At 44.8% G+C, this 26770-nt stretch overlaps 1 protein-coding gene across 16 annotated transcripts in view; it reads left to right on the top strand.

Moving 5' to 3' along the window:
* The window catches only part of LOC103661504 (60S ribosomal protein L18a-like), a 144138-nt gene that overhangs the window by 5770 nt on the left and 111598 nt on the right, over window positions 1-26770 (top strand). For 12 of the 16 annotated variants that reach the window (XR_568123.2, XR_005833635.1, XR_568131.2 and 9 more), the window contains exon 1: window positions 17597-18490. The gene's annotated coding sequence lies outside the window, so the exon portion shown is untranslated. Of the gene's footprint in view, window positions 1-11280; window positions 11379-13910; window positions 14007-17596; window positions 18491-26770 lie in introns of those variants that run through there. The other 4 variants (XR_568115.2, XR_005833634.1, XR_005833633.1 and 1 more) reach the window with 2 other exon arrangements.

Below are 26770 nucleotides of genomic sequence, written 5' to 3'. Positions count from 1 at the left end.
ATGGCCAATAATAAATAAGCCAGCTTTGCTGGGTTTTATTGATATTATTTCACTTCTCATTTCAGTAAACTGTTTGGTGCACAGAGTTTGGGGCAAAGTTAATCAGCACCATTTTACAGATACGCAGACTGAAGATCTCAAAACCATAAACAGAAGTCAGGAATTACAGCTCCAGGCCTCTTGTTCTTTGCTAATTTACTCAGTTGTCATCTTCCCTCACTAGTCACTACCCTGAATCCTTCAATGAAATGAGCCTGCCTAAAAAAGTTTATCACAGGTTTTATTCATTAGGCTGAGAGAACTCCTAGACCTCTTCTTAAATACGGACATTCTGTTAGGAAGCTTTTTTTTTTTTTTTTGGCTTTTATTTATGTTTGAAGGGCTACAACATCCCCAGTGTCTAAGAGGAAAAGCCTGTTTTCTCAAATGTTTTTCTCCTTGGCCATATACCCCAGCCTTGAGTTCATATTCTGAACCAATGATTTCTCCTAAGTGGTTGAGTTTATTATTAACAATGTCCTTTAAACTTTCTCTAAACCTTGGCTGCTGGAGTTGGGGTGGCAAGGAGTGAGAGAGCTGGTATTCTCAGTTGCTCAAGCCTGTACATCAGGAGGATTGTGGCACCCGCTCCACTCCGATGGTCCCTCTCTAGATCTCCCCATACTAAGGATCAAGTTTATAAAAAGCCACAGTGGTGGGTCCCCTTTATAAAAGGGGCCCTGATGAAGCTGTGAGAGAAGGTTGGTTTTGGAAGGGGCTTAGTTTCGTTAGGGTTACAAAGTTGGCCTCAGGCTGCATGGGATGTATTTTTTGATCATCTGAATTCAAACGCTTTTAGGCAGAACAGGCATCACCATTCTCTGTTTATGTTTTGACTGGCTCCTGCAGGGATTTAGGTTTGTATCAAATTTTATGTAGGAGCACCTAGAAGAGTACAAGAAAATCTGGATTTTGCTGTAGACATTGGCACCTGATGAAGGGTCCAGAGACCAGAAAGCATCTGCGGTGGCAGATATAATCCACTAAAGACATGCACACACGGGCCCCAAATTCTATCCCACCAGTTCCAGGCCCAGCTGCCATCATAAGTTGTTTAGGTTCCTCATTATGGTTTACGTAAGATCTAGTTGGAAAAGTCCACCTGCATAGCCTAGTTTTATATCTCAAAAACTCAAGCCTGTGCAGTGTTATTTGTAGGCAATTACCATAAAGAGCAAACTTGGATACTCCTGTACAAGTCAGGAATGACTCAGTATTTAATTGAATGAAATGAAGTTGATCTGGTCCCTTGGAACTTTGGAGGAGAGCTTGGAAATCCAATGGAAGCTACTAGAGCCACAGAGCCAGGATCGAATGTTGCCTACAGACACTCTGCCTCTGGTCTTAGGCCACACCGCCCTCCTCAATTGGGACTCTGCATCCTAGCCAGAGATAACTTCCTCGGTCACCATTTGATAGTGTCCCTTTCCTGCCCAGAATGCTCTTAATGACTCCCAGCATCCTCAGAAGAAACCCTAGTTCAGTGATGTGACGTATAGGGTCAGAGTCTTGACCTTAAGCACCTCTGAGTTCTGAACTCTCACCACACCATTCCCTCCACTCTCTGACATCAACCCGGTCCTCTAGCTACTAAATTATAAGATGTGTCATACCCAGCCTTTGATATGCTGTGTCCTCCGCTTGGGCCATATGCTGTCTCCAAATCCCACCCCCACTGTATTAGTTTCCCATTGCTGCTGTAACAAATTTCCACATCGTGGCTCAAAACAAACCAAGGTTATTCTCTTAAATTTCTATAGGCCAGAAGTCTGAAATCTGTTTCCCTGGGGTAAAGTCAAAGTACTGGTTGGGCTGGTTCCTTCTGGAGGCTCTGAGGAGAGAATCCATGTCCTTGCTTTTTTCAGCATCTAGGGGCTGCCTGTATTCCAGGCTTGCAGCCCCCAGCTCACATGCAAAGCACATCACTCCAGGCTCCTCTCTGTGGTCAGCTTGCTTTCTCTTTGGCCAAAGTCAGATCTCCCTTTGTCTCCCTCTTACAAAGACACTTTCGATTACATTTGGGGCCACGCAGATAATCCAGGATAACCTCTTTTCTCAGGATACTTAACCTAATCACACCTGCAAAGTATCTTTTGCCATATGAAGTACTATTCACAGATTTTGGTGATTAGGATGTGGACCTCTTTGAGGACCCATCTGCCCTCCGGCTTCTGCTCAGTTTCTGTTTTTCTCCTCTAAGAGGCATCCCTGATCCCCCAGGCTGTGTTCAGGGGGCAGACTCTCTCATGAAGCATGTCACACACCAGATTGTAATTGCCTTTTTCATCTCCCTTCTCTCAACGGTCAGGGGCTCTAGGACTGGGATCTCAGTCACCTCTTTCCTTTCGGTGTCCTCCAAGTGTGGCACATGGGGTATGCTGAGTGTAAGTTTGCAGGGGTGAAAGTGCTCTTCCGGCTGACAACTCTAGGATGAACAGCCCTGATGAAGCAGGCACAAAGCTCCCCTGGTCAGGGTGAGGAAGGGGCCTGAAGAAAGCAGGGCTGTAGCTAGGCCTGTTGGTTGGACAGGTCACTTAATGCCCAGGAGGTGCATCCCTTGCTTTCAGATTCTAGAGCTTTGCATAGGGTGTACAACAGCCCAGCAGCCACAGAGGCATGGGCTCCTCAGGTCACACGCACTGCCCTGACCTCAGGGACGTGGCCCTTGGGAACAGGTACTCGGAGTCCAACTTCACTACACCTCTGTGGTGGTCTGTGACTGGTTCGTTTAGACATTGATTAACTTTTCAGGGAAACACAATCATTAGGCAAATTCCATCCACCTATCAGGCAAGATATAAACATAAGCAAATATTAACCTAGACACACGGTTTACAGCCCGCAGCTGCACGTTGGTGGTGCCAGCTTGCCCCTGGGTCCAAGGAGCTGTTTGGTTGAAGGGAGTGAAGCTGACGGTTCTGTGCTTTCCATTTACGCCAACAGATATGGGAACATGACCCCTGGAATGTGGACTTATACATGGGGCAAGGTTTACGTATCAGCAAGAAACACAAACACACCCCTCCCCCCAAGGCTATATTATATCACAGCTGCAAGTGTTTATTTCTGACAAGGCTAACCTAGTTTTAATTATTTATCCCAAAACTTATAAGCCACTAAAAATGTCCTGCAGAACCAGAGCGCAAAGGGAAAGAAGTCTCGGTAACCTGAGCCCTTGCTGGGGCAGACACCCTGCCCTTAGCTCCCACGGGCAGCAAGCTGAGGCTGTTTACTGGTGCACTCTTTTGACATGTGGTTGAGGTACTGTGGGTGGGAGAGGCGTCTGTGAGTTTCTTTTGGATGGTTAAGGGTGAAGACAGGGCTGGGGAGTCTGGTCAGCTCTCAAGAAGCATACACCTCTTTGAGACTGCAAAGGCTGAGCTACTTTAGGACTGGCCACCCCCTCCGTGGAGGCCACCAGGCCACTTCGGCTGTCTCCACCCCCTGAGGTGTCTGGTCTGGTGGCTGGACACTCTTGAACTCACAGTCAAAACACTGGTCCTACTGGAAACACTAAAATCTTCATTCCCTCAGCTGCCAGACCCTATCTGTCCCTTTCTAGAGAGTTTAGGGGACATTCTCTTTATGCCCACAAGAGGATCCTTTCCACCCTCGCCTGTCCTGTCTTCCTTCACCCTGCTCTGTATCTTTCAACTACTCCTTTACTCTTTTACCTCGTCCATCTGGACACGTGCACGTGTCAGCATGCTGGGCATGGGAGAAGATGAGCACAAGAGAAGGACCTTAGAATGAATAAGAACTTGCATTTGATTCTGACATGTCACATACCTAGTGCCAATTATTAAACTGAGATTCCTTTTCCTTATCATCAACTCTGACTTGACGGATAGCTTAGGGTCATGACTTAAAGCACGGATTTTGGAGCCAGACAGACCAGGGTTAGTGGTGGTGCTGCCATTTATAAGCTGAATGTCCTTGAGCAAATTAGTCTGCCCAATTACTCTTTCGTTTCCCTGTCTGCAAAATGGACTAACAGGGATATCTACCTCACAGAGTTGTTATGGGAACAAAATGAGGCTAAGCATGTAAAAAGCTTAACAATTCCTTGTATAGGTAGCGAGTGATTGATAAACATTAGCTATTGCTGCTATTGGCCATGATAGGATTGTGGGTAATATAAGAGCAACATACAGAACCTTTGGTTAGAGAATGCTGGAGAATCAACCACTCTGTCATCTCTGTCTTGTATTTGGGGTAGCTGGAAATATTATGGAGGGTGGAAAACTTTTCCAAGAGGTCATGGGAGGTAAGGTCATATAGGATGGAATTCAAAAAGCCCACTCCCAAATACCTCCAGGATCTCTAAGTGAATGAGGAGAATCACAACTTGATCCTGCATTGTTTTGTTGAGACTCTATGTACCCCCCTCCCCCACACCACCAACCAAAAGAATTTCAACAGAAATGGTCATAAGTAAGTTTAGTGCCAGAGGAGGAATGTTGAGCCACCCGCTAGGGAGCGGCTGGGCCTTCCAGCTTCATATTACAGGTCTGAGAAAAACAGAAAATGATTCAGGGACAGCTGTAACTCACTGAGCCAGCAGCCTACTGGGGTCAAAGCTACTTCCCACAGGTATAAGGCCAGAACCTTTCAAGAAGGAACTACCCAGGGCTGAAGTAACCACAAATGGATCCAACTGGTTTTTGTGGTGGGTAATGTTTGTTTAACATTATGTCCAGATGTCCAGATTGCAAGACACGTATGTTGGCATGAGAAAGTGTTTATAAAATTCTTATTTGAACTCCATTCTGGGTTAGGTACTGGGATAAATCAAACTGAAACCAAATTTTGGCCCCACCCTTGTAAAGAAGGGCTGGAACTGGTCCCGGGTTTCAAAAAAGTGGACAAGAAACTAAAAGAAGGGAATCATATGAGCAAGGAGGACTTGCCCGACATTCTCAGCTATTTTCCTGTTCCAAGAAAAAGGCTAAGCTGTGGACATGGTGAAGTCATCAGGGACTTTATTAAGATCTGGTTTCCTAGGTGAGCCCAAGATAGGGAGAAAGCCCCCTCCCTGGGAACATTTGGCTCCTTTCCATTGCTGGGCATTTAATGACAGACTTGGCTAAGCAACCTCCCTGTGAGGGTGGGAAGTGAATGCCCCACCCCCCAAAAAATGGACTCAGTGTGCTGGGTTACTTTTTCTTCGCTTTTCTACCAAACTTAAGCATTAATATCCTTTATTCGGCAATAACTTCCTGTTCTGGCAAAGAAGTAGAAATTGTTGTGGGTTGGTTTTTTTTTTAAAGATTTATTTATTTTAAAGGATGGGGGAGAGAGAGTGCGTGCAGGGGAGAGGGACAGAAGGAGAGGGAAAGAGAGTCCCAAGCAGACTCGGGGCTAAGCACTGAACCTGATGCAGGGCTTGATCTCATGACCCTGAAATCACAGCCTGAACTGAAACCAAGACTAGGTCACTTAACCGACTGAGCCACCCAAGCACCCCAGAAATGGAAATTGTTTTAATGGGGTTTTTGTTTGTTTGTTTTCTGGGTTGTAATTTTTTGGTTTAACTTTTTTGATCCCAGTGTTGGCTATAAATTCAGGTTTGTATTTTCAGGTTTGACTTTAGTTAGCAGGACAGAACACAATTAGACCTGGCCAAGATCTCTAATACAAAAACAGCCGAGGCCGACATCCACTTCGTTTCTGGGTTCTCAGTGCACCACCCAAAGAAGGGAGATGTCCAAAAATGTCATACTTGTGAAAACAGGAGGTATAGATAAGAGACTTTCAGATAGGGGCCTCTATTAGCTAACTTAACCGCAGCAAACTCTAGCTTACGTTTAGGCCTTAGAACAACAACCAAAAGTTTCTCCACGTATATACGAATACTATAAAATATATACATCTGTGCTTACATATTAATGGAAAATCAAATAATTAAAACGTCCTTAATATTGATTATTTCTAGAGAATGGACTCATGAAATGGAGAAGAGAGTTTAGATTTTACTTGGTATTTTTTTCTTTCTCTTTTTCCTGATGACTTTAACTGCCATATCCCACAGCATTACTGTTATAATAAAAAAAAATTTTAAGAAAAAAAAGGTTTCTTCACAAACAGTATGTTTGAAGCATCTGAAAAATCATTTATTCACAGCTTACTGTAGCAGAGCTCTATGACTGAGAGTCTGTTATCTTTAAAATAGTCTCTAAATTGCTTTCTTCCTTTGATGGATAAGAGGTGAAGAATTGGAAACTAGGCGAGATTCCATCTCACTGCTCCCCCCGCCGCCCCCCACTTCTCACCAATGTTTAAACTATTCAGGCAAACTTTCTTCAGCAAACAGAAGATAAGTCTGAAATAGCTGATGTAATGGTGACCAAGTTTTTCCTTCTGGCAAATTAAAACAAATGATTTTGCTGTCAGATCTTTACCACTGAAGTCACTTGGCAATCCAGAACTTTTCCATCAAAGAAATTGCAAAATTGGATCCACTTGGAGTGACACAAGAAAACAGAATATTTGACCAAAAAGATAAGATAGAAGAGTGAGTCTTTGCATTCTGTTGAATGAGTGCACAGAACATTTTCTAGAGATACTAGGTTTTAAAAGGTTGTACTTGTATGGATGGGGCATGTCAGGGTGTGAGACTAGAGAATAATATTCTAGAAACTGTGACTCTCACTGGGTTGTGTAAGTTCTCATAGTGCCTCCCATTGAGCCTTGAATAGGTGCTGTAAGACTCAGAGGGGGAATTAGATATTTGGGGATGACAATCATCTTTGACTATTTGCTTCCATATGCAGACATTGGAGGAACCCCAGAAACCCTCTGGTGGATCAGATACAGAACACTCAATGGTAAGGGCTGTAGGCCTGGTGTCAGCTGGACTGGGTTGGAATCTTGGTACCATCCACTAGCAAATAATTTAACGTTTCACTTTCTTCATCTGTCAGCTAGAGATTATTATATGACTTAATCCTGCAAAGGCCTTGAAAGATAAATGTGGTGATGCATGCAAACATTTTAGCATGTTATCAGCCACAGACTAAAAATGTCTCTGACCTGAGACCCTATACAATCTCTGGAAGACCATGCACAGGAGCGTGGCATTGTTGGGAGGCTTATGTTTAGTTCACATAGGCATTAAAGACCAGGCCGACTAAAGACCAGGCTGACTGTTTAAAGTTGTCAGTATGTATGGTTACCCCTTCATTGTCTTTAAAAACGAGGTGTTTTCAGATAGTAGAGGTTTGGGGGGTTGGCAGCCTGCCTCAAATAAGAATATTTCAAGTGCCAACAAATTTTAATTAGTGGGTGGTACCAAAAATATCACAGAGATAAACCAGTCTTTTCCACTATGGTTTCACACTGGGTAGCCTACCATACCTATAGGCTTCTAGAATAGGCAGATAGAAATATTTTGGGTGTGTGAAACTCTCAAGACATGCCAAATTTCTGAAGTTGTATTGTTTATTCTTACCGGAGTGTGTTATAGGCCATTATCTGGTAGCAAGTTTGCAGGATAAATAAATTCAGTCACTTATTCACAATTTGTTCAACAGTGATATATGGAGGACCCCACTTTATGCCAAGAATGGTTCTAGGCACTAGGATTATTCCGTTAGTGAATATAGCCCTGTCCTTGTGGAGTTTACATTCTACAAATACTTCTGGTTGGAGACAAGCAGAAATTAGCTAACTGGGCATTTCTTTGGATTCTATCATGGATTAGTGGTGAATTATCTAAGCAAGAAGACCTCAAGTGTTCTGTGAACAGAATGATGGCCAGGCATTTGGAACCTGAATGGAAACCCTCCAAGTGGCTTCCCTGCAGGCAGCCTTCCTAGAGGAGCTCTTGACCCCTCTCTCCAGGAGCAAGGACTTGTGCCTCTCTCATGATGGGCTGCCTCTTTGAAACCAGGCCAAGGGTGACTCATGTGGTCACATGGGGGTTACAAAGCACCTCTTCACCAATCCATTTCCTGCAAAGTGGCTGTTAGCTTGGCAGTGTGAGAGGATAGGTCCAAGAGGAAAGTAGGAGAGGCCTGGATCTTATAGGCAGGAAAGACATTTGTGCAGGGCCGAGGTTTGAGATGAGAGACTTCTGCCGCTGCTGTGGCTAGCAATGTCGGGGCTCAGAGTATCTGTAGGATGGGGTGGTGGAGTTAGCAATTGGTTGCTGAATCCTTCAGGACCCCCCACTGCAAATCACAGGGGCTGATTCTGATAATCAAGCAGAAAAGAGTTCATGAAAAAGAAATTGGCTAGCTCAGAATTAGCCTGGAGAACCAATCTCATAGAAGACCATTTGAATCCATGCTACGGAACCCCCTGGGGGGAAGAAGCTGCTGCTTGGCGGCCGCCCCGCCGAGGAAAAAGGCCACCAGCACTGCCACTCCACTGATACTATTTCAGTCCCATTTCTTCTAAAAGAAACCTCTGCTGCCCTCCTTGACAGCAAAATGGGTTTCACCCAGAGCCTTTTTCTTTGAAGCTCTCACTTCTCAGTCAAATGTAACTCTGATTCGGTTGCCTGCGCTCTGATTGCACAGGAGTTTGGGAACTGATTTTCTGGATTCTTCCTGATAAAAGTAGGACTCATAAAGCTGGCATTTCCCAAATAGAGCAAAGAGAGGTTAAAAAGTTGCTGGACAGCCAGGAAACATTGCAATTATCTCTTTCACTCAACCCTTAGCTAAGCCAAGGCCAACCTACACCACAATGTGAAGCATGGTGTCAACTTCAACAAAATTCTCTGCCTAACATAATTCAACTCTCCTTCAAGCAAGCTAAAGTGACTCCTCTGCCTGAAATGGGTAAAACTCAAACTCAAACAGAAGTGGTCCTCGGAAGTAAAAAAAAAAAACAAAACAACAACAACCCACAAAAATAATTGTAGCCATCTTATCTTTCATTGGAGAAAACTGGCAAGCAGTGTTTATGGTATAAAATATTCAGGGGGCATTAGTTTGGTAATCGAAGGATAATCAAGTACACAATGGGTACCTCTACCTTCTGGCTAGCTTATCTCTTAGTCTCATGCAGGAGAGAGGAGCTATCCCAGAATCCTCTCTCCAGCTTCCTCTCAAGAGATAGAGGCTTTGGATTCAAGGTATCACATCTCTGGGAACAGGGCTGCCTCCTCCTAAGGGCTCAGGACACAGTTGTCCAGAGTGTCACGTTGTGGGCCCTAGCCTGTGAGGACTGACTTCACTGTGTTGGGCAGCCCCTACCCAGCCAGATAGTAGAGCTCCCTGTCAGGGCCCACAGCCTCCCAGTTTCTCTCCGCCTCCATTTCCCCCCTAAGCTGCCCTCTGGAAAAGACCACACTCAAGTGTGAGGGTCATTCATCCTTATTAGTTCCCCTTGGACTCCTGGCAGCCCTTGAAGGTCCCTCAGAGAGGGTGTCCTGTGACCCGGTTGTAAGGATGCTGCCCACTGTCTCTCAGGAACTGAGAGGGGAACTGGTACTAGAACTCGGTTCTCTAGTCTCCCATGATGGCATCTCTTGTTCAAGGATATTTGCATTTAATAGAGGACAGAGACTTGAGCCAAAGGGTTGAGTCACCTCTGGTGCAATGTCACTCACCTTTGAGCCCTCATGCTAGGGACGGCTGAGTAACACAGTGTTCCCCTGCAAGCCACGTGGAGGTAATGCTGCGGTGAGCAGAGCGGGCAACCCCATGGCATCTGTACCTGCCTGAATGCCTCATGCCCTCCACGCACAGGACTGGAGCGAGGGAGCCCAGTGGAACTTCTTCAGGAACTTCACTCTCCAGGTCTTTCCATCATGGGAAGGATGAGAAGGATGCTCTTCTTTCACCCCACACCTCCAGGGAAGTGCCAGCCCTCTGTCTCACTGGCCAACCTCAGCTTCTATGACCATCTGAGCTTAGCAAAGCATATGCTAGAGGAGGGGAATCAGTGGGATTTCAAGTTTCCTCCTGCCAGAACCTAACATGAGACCAACAGTCAAGGCTCCAAGGTGTTCAGATGACCGTGACGGTTGATTGATTGCAAGAGGAGGAGACCGTCCTGAGAGCCTGAGCTGCCTTCATTACGGCTGCGCTCCTCTTGGTTTGTTCAGTATTTACAGAGCTGAGAACCAAGCATGGGTGGTCGCAACCCATGCTTGGTGCCGCCTCACTTTGGGAATCTGCCAGCATTTCCAATGGATTTTTTACACCTGTTGCCCCAGATGCACCCCTAGATCCTGTCCCTCAACTGAACAATGCAGCAAGTGTTGACTTAAATTTTCAAATAAACTCCTTGACTTGATCGTAAGACTCATGTCAAGCTCCGCAAGAATGTGTTATGACTCTACTGACGCTGGGGCCCCTTGGGTCCAGTCACAGAGTAAGACCGTGATACTCGAGAGACAGTCCAGCTCCCACAGAGCAGCCCTATTAACTTTTGTTCTTTATTTGTGCTTTTTGACCATCATGAAGGAGAGAGATGTCTGGGTCACTCTGCTCGCAGTTCTTCTCTTCCATCTGTTGTGTTCTCACCCCAAACATGCTTCTCTTTCCTCTGAAGTGCTGGAGGACACCCTCTCCAATACCAGTCGGGGTACTTCTCATCCCTTTCCCCTTTTGGCTTTCTGCATTACAACAGCTCCTGAGAGCCTCTGGCAACACAGAGCCCTGGGGAGAGGCCATGGCGGGCAATGCTGACACACGAGGACGGTAGTTCTGGAACAGGGTCCACTGTCCCCTGAAGCAGAGAAGTGTTCATTCAACGCGCATTTGGGCCCACTTCCTTTGGATCCACCTACTTCTCATTTTGCAAAATGCTTCTAAGTCCTTAAATTAGTTGTAGCACCTCAGGCAAAGACTAGAAAAAGGGGTGACATCTGGGGGATAGAGGTAGAAGTAATACAAATACCCATGAAAGAGAAGTGTGAGTTCTTGGTGGGAATTACTGTCGTGAAGAGGAAGCAGGAGAGACCAGAGTCGCAATGGTATTGCCGGGTGCGTCGGTCTGCATGGCCGTGATGCTGGAGCAGGCTCGGTAAATAGTAACAGTCGTGCTAACACTTGCTGTGTTGATTGTGTGCCAGGTACTTTACACGGAGTGTTCCGTTTATTCCTCCTGACGCCTCTAGAAGTAATATCCCCCTGTTGAGAAGACAGGATTTGAAGTCAGAGAGGTTAAGCTACTCGCTCAAGGCCTCACCTGTTAGTAAGCGGTGTCATTTGAAGTTGAACCTGAGCCCGCTGATTCAGAGGCCATGCTTTTCACTTCCACACCTGCTTTACTGTTTCCCCACAGAGAGGCTCCATCTGGGAGCATGGAGAGAGGGAAACTCCCAGAGACCCCAGCGAGGCCACAGGCACGTGGGCAGGACTGGTGTTTCCGCACAGAGAAAGGTAGGAGCTGGGGAACTCCCTCTTAACCCAAGGCCCTTTGCTGTTTAGGAAATGCTGCACGGGCATGATCTTAGTCACTGGGCGAATGGGGTAACAAACAGCTCCACATACCAACAGCTGAACACAGAAGTTTATTTCCTGCTGACATAAACGCTAAGCAGACAGTCCTGGTCAGGCAGCTGTCCTGGGCTTCTCCTCCACACAGTGACTCCAGGCCCCAGGCTCCTGCCCCGAGATGGGAAGAAAGTGAGGGAAGACACGCTGGCTGCTTAACCACCATAGCCAGAAAATGTCACATCACTCAGGCTCATATTTCACCGGCCAGAATGAATCACCTGGGGAGGGTTGGAGGGTCTCAGAAATGGAGTCCCTGGATGGTTGTTAGCTGCTTTTCAACAGCACCTGTTCACTCTGGAAGGAGACCATGATTCTTCTGGGGCCACCAGCCATTTCTATCCCAAACACACTGGAGAGAAAGCATGGGGAGTGATATGATCGCCTGGCACATGCTGGTGAATGGCTCCTGAATGTTGGCTTTGTATGGGCTGCACTGGAACGGGAATGTTCCAGAGCCTTAGATGGGGTGCTTCTCCTAAGGAGCAGGTCCAGGAGATCAAGCCCTTCCCTAGGCACCGGCAGCCTGCTGAATCTTGGCCTAGGTGCCAAGACTAGAGTCTGCCCTCGCATGTGGTCCGATGTCACTGAATCTGACCCCAACAGCAGCGTTGCCGGAGAACTGGTTTCTGAAAGCAAGACCAACCTTCCTGTGACTTTAACTAGAATCTGTTACATCAGGTCATGTGACATACTGAGGTGTTTTTTTGTTTTTGTTTTTTTTTTTTTAATAAGCTCCTATTGACAGGCCATTCTGGGAGTCTGGGTAAGAAAGATTGAATCCCGAGATCTAAATCCTCAGACTAAAGACATTTACAGAAAGAATTTGAATAAATGTGGCTGTCAGAAAGAAAAGGGGCCAGAAAAAAGGGTGGACAGATTCTGAGGGGAAAAAAAAAAAAAAAACCAGCCTGTTCTCAGAGTCATATTTCAAATTCCAAGTTTTTATGTCTCTTTTTTTCCCCAAAATTGTCATTAATTATGGATCGTGTGTCCTGTGGAAGTTTGTTAATATTACTAGTTTTGGAAAGGCGTTTCCTGCTTCTTTTCCATATGCAACTGTTTATTTAGTCAGCTGGTTTTCATTTCAGAGCACAGGTTCAATGGTCCAGCTAGAGGATAATGGGCCGAAATGTCTCAAACGAAACTTGAATAAATAAATAACTCTGATATTTTTTCTTCAGGAGTAGACGAATACAGTATTGAATCCATTGGGACTAACCTGGCCCCTTTTTAGGAAAATGCCCCTGGATGGAAATAATAGTGGATTTGAAAACTTGAGTTGTAGATTTTCTGAAATGCCAGCATTCTTTCTGTACATCTGACACTTTGTACTTGCAAAACGGTCTATAACTACTCTTCAAAATACCCCTCAGAGGAAAACTGCAAAATTTCCCTTAGTTTCCAGATGAGGAAACAGGCTCTGGAAAGACAGTCATCTCTCCCAAGTTCACAGAAAGGGCACAAACTTGGAGATTGCGGCCCCCAGTTTCTCACCCAATTTCCCACTCCAGTCAATCCCACCTTCATGAGGCCACTTTTCCTGCCAAATGGCCAAAAGGACTGAAGGGTGGGCTCACAGAGACCTAGTGAGTTGCTCTGAGACCTTTTAGAACAATGGTAGGAATTTCCACTTGAAGTCTGTGCTCAGTGCCTTAGTCAGTGTTGTGCGTATAAGCTGTCACATTAAAAAGCCTCCACAAAGCAATGTTTTTCCTTTACTTGCAACTCTTCTTTCCCCACCAGCCTCGCTCTGACTGGTTTACGCTCCTCTGGCCCCATTGCCCCTCCGCTAGGACCCTCCCTCCATCTCCCTCTGTTCTAGCAGCCCAGCATCCTCGGCTGTCCTCCTGCTGCCTCCTCCCCTCCACACAGCTTTTTCCAGGCAACCCATCGCCACCTCTGCACAAGCACAGCCAGTCTGAGTGGATGGGCTCGGGCAGAGAGGGGCCTCGGGGCCCAAACTCTTGTGCGTGCCAGGGTGTGGGTGTGGGCCGTGCAGGGGCCGGAAGGGGCTCGGCTGCTCCAGCCGCTCGGGAGGCAGGCAGTCTAGCAGGGCAGGGGGTCGTGGCCTTGGGCATGGGAGCGGATAGATGGGGCTCTGAACCAGAGCTGGTGTCAGAGGCAGCCATAGAGCAGACATAGCTGTGTGTCATGGAGAAGGGCACTCTGGACACAGAGTCAGAAAGCCTGCCTCCAAATCCTGCCCCTGACAAGTTCCATCTGTGTGACTTTGGGACACACGTCTCTGAACCTTGGCTTCCTCGTCTCTAAAATGGAGGCTACTGGTACATTAGCAAATACTCGGCAGCTCTTCAGATGCCCCCGAGGTCACTCTGAGCACTTTACGTATGTGAATATCCTTATTCCTGGCACGAGCGCTCTGGTGTGTGTACTTTCACGAGGATTATTGTACAGTTACAGAAATGGAGCCGCAGAGAGGTTGACCATCTTCCCCAAGATCTCATGGCTTACTCAAGCTGAACTGGGATTATCTCATCGAGGGACTCTGAGGTAATCTTCGGCAAGTTGCTAGCTCAGTGCCTGGCATAGAGTAAACACCCAATAAAGATTTAGAGACAAAGGAGGCTTGATGTGGGGGGCAGTGTATGGATGGGGGTCGGGACAAGACCAGCAAAGGGAAGAGGCTAAGGAGCACATGTGGAAAGACAGGCCGGACTAAAGGACAAGAGGTATGCTTCACAGACAGAGCAAAGTGGGGGCTTGGGTTTGAACTAGGCCCAAGGTCTCAGCTTAGCTATCGCTTCTTCCAGGAAGCCTTCCCGGATCTTGCACGATTGAATTAGGAGCTCTTCCTCTCTAGTGCATCCTTCACCATGGGGACCAGGCTGCTGTGGAAAGGCACAGTACTGCACTGGAATCACTCAAACTTGCACATTCTCCATATTTTGGGCTCAGCAGTGACTTTGGCCTGCTCACCTGTGCACCCCAAGGGCCTGGCGTCCAACCTGACACATAGCCCATCTCGAGAGCTCTACTTAGATAAATGAAGGAATGAACAAACAGGCACAAGCAGACTGACAACACTCTGGCCTCTTGTCCAAGCATCTCGATTCGCATGGCAGGGAGTCCCACTGAGAAGCCCATTCAGCCTTCGTTCCCACTCCAGGCCTGCGTGGGTCAGGGTGACACATCTGTGGGGTCTGTGGGAGTATGTGGCTGGGCCTTGCAGGGAGGCATCAAATAGCTACTAACAGGTAGGCTACCTCAGGGCTTGAGGGACTTCTCTGCTCCCTCTGGCCCAGACAACAGTGTCCCAGGAGAGTAACTAGAGCAGCTGGGAATGGTACTTTACCCTCTTAGGATCCCCAAGGCCTTCCAAGGGAGTTTACCTCATGCCTGGAGAGAGAGTACCTGAAATGCTCCTCTCAGCAAACTTTTTAAGTAGTTGCTTTTCTTACCAAGGCCCATCCCCAACAAGGCCAGGCACTAGGGTCGCCCACCGCAGTTCCAACCCAGACACTCTGGGCCCTCCTTCCTCATTAACACAAGCTCCTCCTGATCCTTCCAAGCCTAGGGCTCAGGGGAATCTCCATGGGAACCTCATGGGGAATTCCAAGCCCCACAGATTGTCTGCCATCTGAACTTGGCCTCTCTCACAGTTGCTCAGGACGCTGGCACACTGACTGGGAGGCAGCACAAAACACTTGATTTTCTTTCCCCAGCGCTGTTGCCTGGACCAACCCCCCGTGCTCAGAAACGCCTTACCGTAGAAGCTGCAGGCAGGCAGGCCAAGGTGGAATAGGTTTGGGCACTGAGTATAAACTCAACGTGTAATCACCTCACGGGCCCGAGGTCAATTTTTATGGTTTGACTTTGCCGCTTCCACCAGGCCGTGCTCTTTCTACAGAGCAAGGCAGGCAAAACCCTAGCTGCTAGAGCACGGGCACAATTTCCAGACTTGGACCTTCCCAGCTGGGAAAAATCTGGACATGGGACTTGTACCTCCAACCTGTACTCTTTGCACCTCCTTTTCTGGTTGCATAATATAGCAGGAAACACAGGTCTAAACAGTCACTGTGCCGGAGAGATCCAGAGATCTTTGGATCTCTTCTGCTGGCAGAGATCAAGGGCTTCCTGATAATCTATTTTCTGGAAAACACAGGGCAGGGAACGTTCCAGGTAGCCCTCAGATATCCCACAATAATGAAAGTTCTCTGTAAATGAAATTGTTGTGAGATACAAGGAACAATGTGGCCGGGGGCTGACTGAGGCTGATAGGCCAGGCCAGGTGGGTGGAAAGTGTGACACATCTTCACAGTGCTCTTGATCAAGTGGGGATCAGGCCAGGCTTGGATCGAGTGAGGATCCGGCCTGGATCCAGCCAGGCAGGGCTGCTGGCCTCCCAGGCGTGACCTGAGGGCAGACGGAGCATCACGACACTACTAAGCCTTAGAGCCCCATCCCAGTTCTACTCCCAAGACCTCAGCAGGTCACTGACCTAAGGAAGTGGAGGGGACGGAATCTGTCCTGCCTCTCAGGGTGGTCACGAGGTTTAGGCTAAGTGACTGCGACGGCTCCTAAGCTATTGTTGCTTCACGCTAAATGCCACTCTGCTCTGTGACACTGGGGACGCTACAAACCACGATTCTCCTTTCCCAGCTGCCAGCTCCATGCTGCCAGCGGCGAGTAGTAGCGGCAGGACCAGGGTGCGATAAGCAAGGCCCCCAGGATGAAAACTTTAAGGAAACACTTACTCTCTCATGCCCCCTGCACCTGCACGACCCTCCAGAAAGGCCTGCAGAGACTCGGACTAAAGGCTGTTCCCTACCACCTGTGATTTACGAGCGCCTATGGAGAACCAACCTCCTGTACATTGCCTGGTATTTGTTAATGACTTAGGTTTGTTTGTTTTCTTTTTTTCCTTCCACTAAGTTGCTTTTCATCCGTGAGGGAGCATTCAGGGCTTCAGTATGGCCGCAGACATTCCTGAGGGTTGTGGGGATGGGGACGTCCTCGCTTCCTGTCTCTGGAGGAGTTGAGCCTTGGTTTAGTGAAAGGAGGGCAAGATGATTCTCTTGTCGTCAGTGTCATCCACGCGCCCACATCTGGCCTCCACTGGTCTGCCAGAGGAAAACAAGTAGAGCGAAGGACCGATGAGCAGTCAGCAAGGATGGGCTTGGACGAAGGAATGAAAGGAAGTCCAAATTGCTATGAACAAAAAAAAAAAGAGTCACCTGGAGTTCAGAGGAGTTGTCTGCCAAGAGCAATCAGCCATCCGTGTGGTCATTATCATCCCCACTTGCAATGAAACCATGATTCCATCTGGTTTCAGGAAAACAAAATCTATAGTGTTTAATGATTTTGTTCCCATAATAACAGTAAATGAGCAAACAATATTTTTTGCTCTGCTTGGAGAAAAATACAAACCATTCTCATGGAGTGATGTTTAAATATGAAAGTCACCCTCTGATTCACCTCTGCCTCCGTCACCCCCAGACCTATTGCTCCAACCAGTATTGACATAACAGATGCCAAATCATGAAGCTGTTGATATTATGCTCCGGGGCATCTTGGTTACAGCAGTCACATGACCTTTGTGTCTGTGTTCCATCTGAGGCCTAACTCCGGCTAGCCAAATCCTACAGACAGCGACGTAGGGCCAGAGACTAGAGCACGCAGTGGATGTTTTTCCCTGCAAGAAAATGATAGAAACAGACCAAACTTAGTAGCTTTCAGAAAGGTTCCTTATCTTACACTTGTAATTTAGGAATACACTCTTTTTGTCAGTAGAACTGATTTAGTTTGTTAGGGCTGCTGTAGCAAGTACCACAGGTTAGGTGGTTTAAACAACAGAAATTAAATTTTCACAGGGTGCCTGGGTGGCTCAGTCAGTGAAGCATCTGCTTTCGACTCAGGTCATGGTCTCAGGGTCCTGGGATTGAGCCCCGTGTCAGGCTCCCTGCTCTGTGGGGAGTCTGCTTCTCTCTCTCCCTCTTGCTCTTTCTTGCTCTCTCTCAAATAAATAAATAAAATGTTAAAAAAAAAAAAAAGAAGAAGAAGAAGAAACTGAATTTTCACAATTCTGGAGGCTAAAAGTCCAAGATCAAGGTGTCAGCAGGGTTGCTTTCTACTGAAATTTCTCTTTTTGTCTTGGAAATGGCCACCTCCTCCCCACATCTTCATGTGGCCTTTCCTCTCCGTGTTTATAACCTAATCTCTTCTTGTAAGGATTCCAGTCATATAGGACTAGGGCCCACCCATGTGGCCACCTTTTACCTTTATTACCTCTTAGACGACCCTATCTAAAAATATACTCACATTCTCAGGAACTGGGGCCTAGGGCTTCAACATATGAATCTGGGGGTGGGCAGACACAATTCAGCCCATGACAAATACTTCGAATGACAATCGCAGTTATAGCTAACGTTTCCTGTCGTGTTTGGAACTGTACTAAATACTCGACTTGAATCTAATCCTTAAAAACAGTTTTATACAGGTGTCATCACTGTTCTCATTTTAGAGATTAGTGACAAAGGCTTTAAGAGGTTGAGTGACTTGCCCAATGTTACATTACTAGGAAGTATGGAATCAGAGGTATGAAGTAAGACATAATGTGAACTCAGGTCTGCCAACTCCAAAGAAATCCAAGTTTCAGAAGATCCTGCAACCATTTTCCTTTCCAGAATATTAATGAAAACAATTTACTGACCCTTAGCACATATATACATCGAAGAGAATAAGGTGAAATATCTTTGGAAGAAAAATAACGTCTTGGGTATGTCAAATTGTGAAGAAAGAATATTATATATGCCATTTTTGGATGATAACTGGTTTCACAGTTGAGAAGTATTCTAAAGACTAAGCTAAAGGGGGAAAAAGAGAGCAATGAATAATTAAACTTTATTTGTTGATGTTCTTGGCATTGCATTCAAAAACAAATCCATTTTGGAGAAAACCCCAGATCTCAAGAACACATTTTGTACTATGAAATTTGAATCTCACACAAAGACAAGAACAAGAGCTAAATCAAGTAGGTAAGAAACATCTATGTTTATTTTTCTCTACTTGAAATATTAAATCACATCTATCTCTACACCTATCTCAATATTATTCTCTGCTTTAACTCCTTCATTATCCTTGCCAATCTCAAGATTCCCATTTATTATAATTATCAATGTAAAGAGGGCATGTGATGTGATGAGCACTGGGTATTATATAAGACTGATAAATCACTGACCTCTACCTCTGAAACCAATAATACATTATATGTTAATTAATTGAATTTAAACTTTAGAGAAAGTTTATCAATGATCCAACTGTGTCATTTTTAACATAGAATCTATTTTACCTATTTTTTCCTCTCTGTCCTGCTGCCCCATCCTAGCTGGATATTAGCTAGCTAATCTTAACAGGAAGTGAGTACCTATGATCTGAAATGACTCTTGAACTAAATATTTAAACATTCCAGATAAACCTAAATTGGGCTTCCTCCAAAATGTTAGCACTACTCAGCAAATGCGACTGGTATTTGACTTAACTAGTTAATGTTAACCACGGTTCTGTAATTAGCGGCAATGAATATGCCATTATCATTGCCCCAAAAAAGCATACATCCAACATCTCCTGTACGTTGTTTTGTCAAAGTTACTATAAAAAGATGGAAAGATTTAGTTTTATCCCCTTAAGAGGTAATGAAAACAATGGTTTAAGATTGATAGTCTACCTTCTATATATTCTGGTTAAAGACTCGAACTGGCATAAATTGATATTAACCTGCTAACCTTGAATTTATCCACGAAGAGTGTCTGAAGACTGAAATAGAGAAAAAACACTAATTCCTAAACCCAAGCCTTCAACCTGATCTGAACATAAATCCACTTAATGTTGAGTTCCTGAGTACATAGTGCACAGTAGCTAATAAAGACATTTGATAGAAGGATTAAGTGACCCAAGTCCATAGTGGCTACGTCGAAACTTTAACTGCAACAGACATTAATCGATAAACCCACTGAGGAAAAATAGTCCCTTTGTAATACAATCAATATTGCTTTTTAAAATCATAAATAATGCAAAGCAAGGCCAATGTCAATAGTAGTTTACCACAAAGATACACAGGGTCACAATTTTACACAACAAAAATACCATCTTATGCCCAGTTTCTATCGGTGGCGGGAAGGGGTATGTTGCTGTTGGCTCTATTTTCAGGACAACCTGGGAGGTGACCTGCATATATCCCATGTACTCTCCAGCATGGAGGACCCCCCGCCCCACCTCCTCAAGAACATTCTAATCTCCAAACCTTCCTCCCTTACTTTAACTTCTCCCTCTACGCATTATAATTCTCAAACACTCATTAAATTCCCCTCAACACTTGAAGATGCCTTATTATCTCCTTCCTGCCATACTGTGAGCTCTAGGAATGCAGGTGGCAAATGTTTCAACTTTCCTAGCTACTTGGTCTGTCTCGTAGTCATTCCAGAAATGCTTGTTTAATACATGAATGAATTATAGATTAGTCTCTTTTTAAACCATGTGCGATCCCTGCAATCTGATGTGGGATAAACCTTTATGCCCACATAGGATTTCTTTCCCTGGTAATACCATTTCTAATGACAAACTATGTCTTTAAAATGCATTATTTTTGTTCCTAGTATGATCACAGTACACACTCAGCTACTTCGCTAAATATTAAACTGACTTGTTTCTTAACTAAAGTTCAATATTTTCAGTAACCTGAAGTGACCAAATCTCTGGAGTATCTAAAGAAATGTGCTCAAAGAACAAGTATTCTTTTTCACTCTTCCAAGAAGAGAATTCCGGGAGACACTTGAATAATTACTCTTGCATCTCACACTGTGACTCAGATTTTAGGAGCAATATGACAAAGTGAGGGCAGGACTGTCATATGGAAATCCCCTCAAATGGGTACTTGTGACCCAGACCAGTTTGAAATTTTGTGGCATGGCATGGACCTGTTGCTAGGCAGCCCTGATGATGGGACCACGGCTCTCTGCCTCAGCAGAGCTGTGCTCCAGCCCAAGTAAACAACCCTGCTGCCTTAAGCAGGCAAAGGGCTGTCAACACAGTATTTTCACTCTGCTCTGAAAGCTACCATGTCCAACCTTGGAAAGTACACAGTGCTCTCTTGCTGAGAGGAATCTGCTGCTTAAAGTCAGAGGAAACATACTTAAAAACTAAGAGGTCACCGACCATCTAACGCTCAGGACCCAATGTTCAGAAAACAAGCTTGAGTATTAGTTTTTCTGCTGCACCCAAGTGAGGAGTACTGAATGCAGGTGTCCATATTTGTATATGTTCCTCTCCCATTGTAATTTTGTTTGCCAGTGACCTTGACCTGTTGGGCAGCTTCTGTGAAGCAAGGGAACTGTTTGCACTGACTGGACCTAAATAGGTTGCTCTGCTCAAATGGGCTGCTTCTAACTTTGAGTCTGCCCTAAGGCTTGAAATCTTGATTTTGTGGCAAAAACTTCTGAGGAAAAGACAGTAAAGGGGGCAAAATCAGACCCCTTTCATCCCCCATCTCTCTACCAAGATCCTAAGAGATAAATTCTAGATGTAGCACTCCTTGCGATGTGAGCTGTTATATTGTTGGCTTTCCCTTAAGCTGTTTTTGAGTAATTCCCCCAAGAAACCAGGAAGCTCTCGTTTTTTTCCTCTTCTATCACACACACACACACACACACAGACATACACACAATATGTATGTGTTCTCTACCTTTGACTCTGCAGTTTTTAATCAATATTTTCATAAAATAAGTCAGTATTTTATGTTGCTCAGATCGTGTGATGGTTCAGTGGGTATTCGATTAGGTCAGCGAAACCTGGCATAGTGCCGTGTGGTGGTGTTAAAATCTGTCCCCGAATTCTTTGACATGCCTTGCTTCAAAAGATAAGACCTAATTCCTCTCAAGTATGGGCCAGATTTAGTAACTTGCTTCAAAGGAATGCAGCGTAGCAGAAATGACGCTATGTGACTCTGACTTTAGATCATAAAAACAATAGCTTCTGCCCGGCTCTCTTTTGGATTGCTTTCTTTGGTGAAAGTCAACCACCATGTTTTAAGGACACTTAAATGGCCCTTTAGAGAGGCCCAGGAAGAGAGGAGCTGAACCTGGTGCCAATAACTGGTATCAACTTGCCAGCTATATGAGTGAGCTTTCTTGGAAGTGGATCCTTCAGCCTGGCAAGCCTTCAGATGATTTCCATCCCAGCTGACATCTTGACTGCAACCTCATAAGAGATCTTGAACCAAAACCACCCAAGCAAACTACTCTCAAATTTCTGACCCATAGAAATTATGAGAAATAGCAAATGTTCGTTGTTTGTTTTTAAAATTTTAACTCCAGTGTAGTTAACATACAGGAGTATGTAACTAACGTATATTAGTTTCAGGTGTACAAGGTAGTGATTCAACAAATCTATACATTTCATTACTCAGTGCTCATCACAAGTGTAGTCTTTAATCCCCATCACCTATTTCACCCATCTCCCCACTCACCTACCTTCTGGTAACCATCAGTTTGTTCTCTAAATTAAGAGTCTGGTTTGTTTTTTGGTTTTGGGGTGTTTTTTTTCCTCTTTTTTTCTTTGTTCATTTGTTTTGTTATTTGGATTCCTTTCTCTTTATTTTTTGCACATCTACCACTGGTTTTTGATTTGTGGTTACCACTAGATTGGAATATAACATTTTATGCATATAGCAGTCTATACTACCTTGATGGTCACTTAAGTTTGAACCGATTCTTTACTCCTCTCCCCCTCACGTTTTAGGTAAATGGTGTCATACTTTACATCCTTTTATTTTGTAAATCCCTTGACTGATTGTTATAGCTATACTTATTTTTACTGCTTTTGTGTTTCTTATTTTTCTTACTCCTACTTGTAGACTTTTCTTTCCATTCAGAGTCCCCTTTCACATTTCTTCTATGCCTGGTGTAGTGGTCATGAATTCCTTTGACTTTTGTTTGTCTGAGAAACTCTTTATCTCTCCTTCTATTCCAAATGATAGCCTTGCTGGATGGAGTATTCTTGAGTACAGATTTTTCTCTTCCAGCCACTCCCTTCTAGTCAGCAAAGTTTATGCTGAAAAACCAGCTGACAGCTCCCTGGGGGTTCTCTTGTATGTAACTGTTTTCTTTTCTCTTGCTGCTTTAAAATTCTCTCTTTATCACTAGTTTTTGCCATTTTCATTACTATGTATCTTGGTGTGGACATACTTGGGTTGATTTTGTTGGGGGTTCTCTGTGTCTCCTGGATCTAGATTTCTGATTTCCTTCCCCAGATTCAGAAATTTTTCAGTGATTATTTCTTCAAATACGTTTTCTGCCCCCCCTTTCTCTCCTCCTTCTGGGATCCCTATAATGTGAATGTTATTACACTTGATGGTGTTACTTAATCTATCTTCATTTATTGTTGTTGTTGTTGTTGTTGTTGTTTTCTCTCTCTCTTGTTCAGCTTGATTGCTTTCTTTTATTCTGTCCTCCAGGTCACTGATCCATTCTTCTGCTTCCTCTAGTCTCCTATTTATTCCTTCTAGTGTATTTTTAATTTCAGTTACTGAATTATTCATCTCTGATTGGTTCTTTGTTTTCTATGTCTTTGTTAAGGGTCCCACTGAGGTCCTCCACTCTTTTCTCAAGACCATTGAGTATCTTTATGATCACTACTTTAAATTCTCAATCAGGCATATTACTTATCTCTGTTTCATTTGGGTATCTTGCTGTGATTTTGTCCTGTCTTTCCTTTGGGACATATTCCTCTGTCTCCTCATTTTGTCTAATTCTCTGTGTCTGTTTCTGTGTTAGGAAAGTCAGCTATCTCTCCTCTCTTGGAAAGTAGTGGCTTTAGGAAGAAGAGGTTCCTGCAGTGTGTTCCAGTGCAATGTCCCCTGTTCACCAGAACCTGGCACTTCAGGGTTTCTGTGCATGCTGTGTGAGCCCTGCTGTTGTGGCCGTGCTGCTTTTGTCTTCAGTCTAGTCATCTGCGATAGCTGTCTTTGCCTTTTGTGGGCAGGGTTTTGTCCCTGTGTTGTTAGGGTCAGTCTGGGGCCACCCTGGACTTAAGCTGAGACAGAACAGATCTTTGTTAGAGATGCAGTAGTGCTGAACTGCAGGAGAACACAGGAGCAGGGCACACAGTGCCAGCAAGGTCCTCGGTAGTGGGAAGGACCTGCAGGTACTGGGGATTGAGCCATATCAGGTTGGAAGGGATGGATTTGCAGAAGAGGGTGGGAGCAGGTCACATGGTGTTAGCAAGGTTTGGGTGGGTCTGTTGTTGGGGGTGGGGGGACCTGGAGCTGAGGTCTTGGGGCAGGAGGCATGTTTGCAGGAGCATGTGGGGATGGGCACACAGTTAGGCACAGTGCTGGTTCCCACAGGTGTCCATGTGTTTATGCTAGAGGGCAGGGGAGGAAAATGGCACCCTCCAGCTCCCTTTTTCCTGGAGAAGTCTCCCAATGAACCCCTGCCATTCCAGCACATGCTGTTAGATTAGTAAATAAATCTCCCTCCTGTATACCCCAAGCAATTTTCAAACTGCTTCTTCTATGCTGTATCTCCATGGGGCTATTTGTTGTGCTATCTCTTTAAGGTCAGGGACTCAGTTTCTTCTTGCCCTCCCAGCTCTCCCACGAGCCTGCTGATTTTTTAAGTTCCAGGTTTGAGCCCCAGTGATTGTAAGAACTCATAAAATTCAGCCCCTCTGGTTTCAAAGCCAAATGTTATGGGGATTTGTCTTCCCTGTGCAGGTTCCCTGGTGTTAGAGTCTGTTTCTCTCCCCTCACTTTGCTCGTGGTGTCCCTCCCTCCTGCAGACAATCTTGCAGTTCCATTTGATTCCCAACCCACCTCTGCCCTTCCTACCCTCTTCCCTGTGGCCATTTCTCTACATTTACCTGTGGAGAGTTTGTTCTACCAGTCTTTGGGGTGTTTTCTGGGTTATTTACACTGATGTGGGTGTCATCTAGGTGCATCTTCAGGATTAGTGAGCTCACGGTCCTCCTGCTCTGCCATCTTCCCTGAAAGTCAAATGTTTGTTGTTGTTTTAAGCCACTAAGTTTTGAGTTAGTTACATAGAAATATATACACGTTGACACCCCTCCCTCCTGTGCCCCTGACAAACAACACTGATTGATTATGGAACTCTTGTCCCCTGAGCCTGGACATGGCTTTGTAACCCTTCACACATTGCATTAGGCTGCCACCACTATAAAAGATTAAATCCATTTGCCAGCACTTGTCATGGGGACAAACTAGAACTGTTGAACATTCAATCCAAAATTTTAGAAAGTTCCCTTTTACTATTAATTGTAAATGAAGACTAACTTAGCAACCCTTTTATTACAGATGTAGATTTATTTATTACAGATGTAGATGCTATTTACACAGTATTTATAATAGTGCACAGACAAAAAATTATGGCCTGTGTGTTTGTGTGTGTGATTCTGGTCTGTTTCCCATGGTCTTTTCAACTTACTCTACAAAAAGCAGGAATCATACACTAGCACAAGAATTTGGTCAAAGTGGATTTTGTATGTGTAACCCAGTTGCCCAGGCCACAGTAGGGTAGAGGTAAAAATAAGGTCACTATCAGAAGTATAGCTTGGGAGTGATGCCAGCAAGATGGTGGAGTAGGGAGCTGTAAGCTCTTATTCCCCCAAAGAAACACATATCACACACACACACACACACACACACACACACACACACACACACAAGCTGAAATTTTCAGAATCAAGTAGTCAGAACTCTGGAAAACAGCCAAAGGTTTACAGCAATCAACTAAATGCTGAATCAAGAAAAGGCAACTTGACAATGGTAGGAAAATTGCGTGGCATTTTTGCTTGCTCTGGCCCCACTCCCTCCCCAGTGTGAAGGTGGTCTTGAAAAGATGGCAGTATTCCCTGTGTTTACACATTATTGTTTATATTTGTTCTAACACATGTTTTGTTCACACATTATTGTGTATGTTCATTCTAACCTGTCTGGAGGTTTATCAAAAGATGCTTGTCTTGCTTTTGCCTAACTCAGACCTCAGGCCAGAAAAGCAGTGGGCATTGTGTGAGAATGTTGCTGGGTGAACTAACAACCCACAGAAGCCTGAGGCAAAAGAATATGGTCCAGATACGATCACCAATAGATCACCTAAGATCCAAGAGGAAAAGCTGGGACAAGTTCTTTGAGAAATTAGGACATTCAAAAGCACCCGTATATGCAGGGGAATTTAGAAAGTCATGCACATGCTTGAGCAAACTGCATGCTCAGAAAATACCTGAGAAGACCGTCAGCTTATATTTCGTGCCAATCCCTAGGCTCAATGCAAGCCTAAGTGTTGGAGTGGTCCAGCAGAAAGTCAATCTGTGAAGATTAGGCTAATTGATTGCTTTTTGTGTTTTTCTTTTTCTTTTCTTTCTTTCTTCCTTTTTTTTTTTTTGTGGTTTTGTTTTGTTTAGTTTTATGTTAGCTTCTGGTATTCAACAAAATCTCTATCAAACATTAGCTGAACATAAGCAAATGGAACAGAAACCTCGGTGACCATACATACAACCAGGAATAAGCTTTGCAAAAATAATTTGGGGGCACCTGGGTGGCTCAGTCTGTTAAGTGTCTGCCTTTGGCTCAGGTCATTATTCCAGGATCCTGGGATCAAGCCCCACATCAGGCTACCTGCTCCGCAGGGCATCTGCTTCTCTCTCTCCCTCTGCCGCTGCTCATGTTCTCTCACTCACTCTCTCTCAAATAAATAAATGAAATCTTTTAAAAAATAATTTGGAAAGTCATTAAACATGTACAATTACAGACTTTAACAATCAGAAGAAAAAAAAAAGTAACCAAAACCAGAAAATCTTGGGGAGGGGAAGATGCTGATTTTCAGTGTCACGACATAATATTCAAACGTCCAGTTTTCAACAACAACAAAAAATCACAAGGCCTATAAAAAAAAAACAGGAAAGTTTGGCTAATTTGAAGAATCAAGGCAAATGGATAGAAACCATCCCTGAGGAAGCCCAGGTGTCAGACTTACTAGGCAAAGACATTAAAACAATTATCTTAATACACTGAAGGAACTAAAGGAAACTATGGACATGGAAATAAAGTCAGGAAAATAATGTATGGAAAAAAAATGAGACTATTTTAAAAAAGGAACCAAACAGATATTATGGACCTGAAAAATGCAATAACTAAAATTAAAAATCCACTGAAGAATTTCAACAGTAGGGGCGCCTGGGTGGCACAGTCGTTAAGTGTCTGCCTTTGGCTCAGGGCGTGATCCCAGCATTCTGGGATTGAGCCCCAC

This window comes from Ursus maritimus, unplaced genomic scaffold, assembly GCF_017311325.1.
Source record: "Ursus maritimus isolate PB19 unplaced genomic scaffold, ASM1731132v1 scaffold_9, whole genome shotgun sequence".
NCBI classification, from domain to species: Eukaryota; Metazoa; Chordata; class Mammalia; order Carnivora; family Ursidae; genus Ursus; species Ursus maritimus.
This window is presented reverse-complemented; position numbering and strand designations above follow the sequence as displayed.